Source organism: Mustelus asterias, chromosome 30 (genome assembly GCF_964213995.1).
Source record: "Mustelus asterias chromosome 30, sMusAst1.hap1.1, whole genome shotgun sequence".
Taxonomy (NCBI): Eukaryota; Metazoa; Chordata; class Chondrichthyes; order Carcharhiniformes; family Triakidae; genus Mustelus; species Mustelus asterias.
The window spans coordinates 5,565,707-5,570,262 of NC_135830.1; the positions used below are offsets into that span (position 1 = coordinate 5,565,707).

Here is a 4,556-nt window from a genome sequence, read left to right on the forward strand (position 1 = left end):
CCCACACCCTCTCTTTCTCGCTCACACACACACCACACACGCTCACGCACACACACGCTCAGGCACACACACTTGCTCAATAATTGCCAGACTCCAGTCGAATTGTTATTGTGTGACACCAACCACTTCTTTTTTTCAACAGAGGAGTTGAAGGACAGCGAAAAGATGAAAAACACTAACGTTGCAGGGATCTGGCGCCTGAGGCTCAGCAATGTGCATTGTAATAGCAGTTGAACTGGCTGACAAATTGTCCTCTCTATTCGTGCTTTGTGAGAAATGGAAACGAAGCGCCCTTCAGCAAATCAATCATTTGCCTTTGCAAATTAAAGCAAGGCTCCGCCGAGATTTGAACTCGGATTGCTGGATTCAAAGTCCAGAGTGCTCACCATTACACCACGAAACCCAACTCACGGCAGCCATCTGAAAATCGTCGCTCAATACTTGTGCCAATTTGAACAGCAGGGAGAAATATCAGTCCCGTTGTACAATCCCGTCAATTACCCACAACAATTAATCATTACATTGCCCTGGCTGGTTGCTCCTGTAAAAATGAGTAGGCTACCTTCAACTGCATTAAATTTCACTGCAGCTGATCACATTCAAAGAGCAATGTTAGCATCGAACAGATATCAACATTACTGTGGTAATTTTACTGAACAACATCAGCTGATCAGAGCTCTGCTTTCATCACACTGGAAGCCAATGTGAAAATATGAAGAATTTCAAATCTTAACAGACAGAAAGGAGTGTGTGACTGTGGACAATTGGCGCTGTGCATATTCCTGTAATCAGTCTCTCGGAAAATCAGGCAGATGGGATCCTGGTGGTCTCGTGGTTAGGATCCGGCGCTTTCAGGGTCGCAGGCTGCGTTCGATATGTTAAGATTTAATGATTTTCATAGACAAACCAGCAATACTGCCTGGTCCAAAGCAGCTCTGCCAGAATCGGTGGAGTGAGATTTGCATTTTTACTTCCGAGTTGGAAATGTCACACGTGCAACAGGTCAAGAACAAAAACAAATAGTGAAAAACAGTGATATGATGCAAAACGCTGCCGATAGAGGTGGTGATACAAGGGAAAATCTGGGTGGTAATGGGTCAGATTTAACCGTTTGCATTGACAGAAATATCACTCATTTCTGGATAACATTCTCGGGCTAAATTACAAGAAAACCTCTCCATGAATGAAATACTAAACTATTTGACTTCGACTGATTGCAAGCAGTTTTCATTCAGAAAGCAGTAATTGTGAAATTTACAAAGCGGGATGGAGAAAGACTCAGTTTCAGCGGTGACACTGCGGGAGGAATAGCGAGCTGGAGTACACTGAGAAAAGCAGCAAAGTTTAAACATAACCGGAACCAACCAATGTTGCCCTTGACCGTTATTCCTTGTGTCAGTTGTCTTACTCACTGTCACAGACCTTCCCTTTTATATTCTTTACTGAGTTATTTCCGCTTGAAATACCGTAGAAAACTCAATAGTTCAACTCAAGTTTCGTGATAAACGAGGATAACTCTGTAATCCGAACCACTTTGAAACAAAGCCATCGGGAAATGTTTCTACCTGGTTTCGAACCGTGGGCTTTCGAGATGCAAAGCGAGCATGATGACCACATACCAACGTGGGTACATGATGCAGCTCCGATTTAATGGGAGAGCAACTAAACTCGTCCGACAAGCCCGTCGGTTGCTCACTTTAACAAAAAGAGAAAACGCTGGAAATCACATTGTGTCTGGCAGCATCTGTCGAAGAGAAAAGAGCTGACGTTTCGGTCGGGATGACCCTTTGTCAAAGTTTTGTGTGACACATTTGCTTTCAGATTCCAGCATCCACAGTAATTTGCTTTTATCCAGTTGCTCACTTTACATTCTCTCTGCTGGTTCCTCGAATCAAAATGAATGATGATTCATTCCACTGCATTAAATTTTAGTAATCACATGTTTGACCAAAGCTGTTCATAACGTTTATAGTAATTTAAGTGAAAATCGAACAGTGGGAGAATGTGATCCCCCTCCTTCATAAAAATCATATCCTAAATTTAGTGTCTTAGATTTCCCATCAAGGACACCAGCAGAAGTCATTGCTGTCAGAGCTGGTATTGGCAATGAACCAAATGAATGGAATTGGATTAGATCACATGTCCCATTGAGTCTCCTCCCCCACTTTAAATCAATTCCGAGCTCAACTACTGCCTCATTTCAGGAATCAATTCAGTTAAATTTGGTTCCACATAAACAGGGAGAGAAGAGATGGAACAAAAACAAAAAAGGGGAATGGATAGTTAGACTGAGAGAGGGAAGGACTGAGACAGATCTACAGAGAGAAAAGAGAAAGTGCCAGAGTGGGGTAGACACTGAACAGAACAGATACACTTCATTCTGAAAAATATTCTGGCAATGGTGCTGAAGAATTGCGCTTCAGAATTTGCCGCACCTTCAACTAAGCTGTTCCTAAACTACAACACTGCCATCAACCGCCAATGCTACAACTTGCCCAAGATTGCCCGCTTTACAAAAATCAGGTCAAATCCAACGCCCCACATTACCACCAGTCTACTCTTGATCATCAGTAAGGTGACGGAAGGGGCAATAAACAATGATATCAAGAGACATTCCAATGCAAACTGCAGGAACATCCCCCGATGTCACGATTCGGATCTTACTGCATTCCAGGCTTAACACTGAGTTCAACAACTTCAGAGCATCTCCTTTCCTCCATCTTCACCCCATTTCCATTAATTTTGTTTTATTTAATTTTATGCAATTTATTTTTATTAATTAATATTTTTTTATTTTATATCTATATTTATTTTTTTGATTTCCATGTATTGCACTGTTTATTTAAAATCTCACTTTCCATCTTGTTGCCCCCTCTCCCTCCATCCCACTCGGGCCAAATCCTACATTTCCTTTGTTCTGCCATTTGCACATTCTGATCTCGAAATGCGCAGCCTGCAGCACCCTTCTCAGCCATGGTCACCACCATTTAATTTGCCTTTTTGTTTTTCTTGATTGATATGTGACACCTTTGCCACCCACCCCTCACCCATATCCCTCACCATTACAGTATAAATCTCGTCCAAGTTTCTTTGTCTTCAGCTCTGACGAAGGTCATCCTGACTTTGAACGTTAGCTCTATTCTCTCTTCACAGAGGCTTTCAGGCCTGTTGAGATTTTCTGGCATTTTTTGATCTTGTTTCAAATTCCAGCATCCGCAGGAAATTTGTTTATATCAAGAGGCTCTTGTCAGACGGACTTGTCTCTGGAATACAAAAAAACCCCGCTGAAATTGAAAAAAATGCGCCAAATTACCATAGATCGGCGACATTAAAACCATTGCAGGCAGTTTCCCTGGTGGTCAATGGTTAGGATTTGTTGTTTTCACCACTGCGGCCCGAGTTCGATTCCCGGTCAGAAAATGAAGATTTATTGTTTTCTTGCAGGACATGATGCAGGTGGATTTGCAATTACTTCTTGATCGAAAGCATGAGTGATATTGCTGCCAGTTTCAACAGCAGAGAGAAAAATCCGCCCCATTCCACAAGCTCGTCAATTACCCACAGCAATTTATACTTGCATTGCCTCTTTTGGTTCCTACAGTCAAAATGAACAATGAAACATTCTTGTAGAATCCCTACAGTACAGAAGGAGACCGTTCGGCCCATCGGGTCCGCACTGACAACAATCCCACCCACGCCCTATTCCCGGAAACCCACATATTTACCCTGATAATCCCGCTGACACGAGGGTCAATTTAGCATGGCCAAGCAACCGAAATCGCACATCTTTGGAAAGGAAACCGGAGCACACGGAGGAAACCCACGCAGACAAGGTGCAAACTCAGCACAGGCAGTGACCTGAGGAATTTAACCTGAGCCAATGGCGCTTTGGGGCATCATTGCTAACCACTGTGCCACCATGCCGTCCTTTTCTACTGCATTTAATTTTACTGCAGTGTTAGTATCAACCTGTGATAAACCGTCTTGTGCTAATTCTGCTGAACAACATTAACTTATCACTGTTAATGGAAATGGGTTCCAACCCCAAGTTAGGCGGCACTGTTTTTAAACTTTGCTGCTTTTCTGGGTGAAATCCAGCTCTCCATTTCTCCGGCAGCGTCAACGCTCAAACTGACACCAGATGACAGTACAGCCGGTAAAACTTGAGAGCTATTTTTACTGACGCCCACGGACCCATTGCCAACCCGCAACTGTTTGCTTTTGAAGGATCATGGTAAGGAAACAGTACAAGCTCCGTCCCTGGGTGGTCTGGACCCACCAACCTTTCGGTTAACAGCCGAACGCGCTGACCAATTGCACCACAGAGACTGATGCAGCAGCTGTTAACGATATTCTAATCCAGGGTGTCAATGATCACAATTCTATTTCTGCGAAACCTGTTCCAGAACTACAGCATCACCGCACCATTTACAAGTCTACACAAGTCTCTTTGTGCATTTCGAATCCGTAATATTGCTGTGGTGTAGCGGTTATACCCTTTCTCCTATGAACGTGCAGCTAAAATGAATCCATGTCTCTTGTCAGAGGGAGGAATT

At 43.2% G+C, this 4,556-nt stretch overlaps 2 non-coding genes across 2 annotated transcripts; both read right to left on the reverse strand.

Moving 5' to 3' along the window:
* Positions 1-331: 331 nt before the first annotated feature.
* Positions 332-403, reverse strand: trnaq-uug (transfer RNA glutamine (anticodon UUG)). Its single transcript has one exon. It is a non-coding gene; the product is annotated as a tRNA-Gln (tRNA).
* Positions 404-4,255: 3,852 nt separating this feature from the next.
* On the reverse strand, positions 4,256-4,329 carry trnan-guu (transfer RNA asparagine (anticodon GUU)). The gene has a single exon. It is a non-coding gene; the product is annotated as a tRNA-Asn (tRNA).
* Between the last annotated feature and the right edge of the window lie 227 nt (positions 4,330-4,556).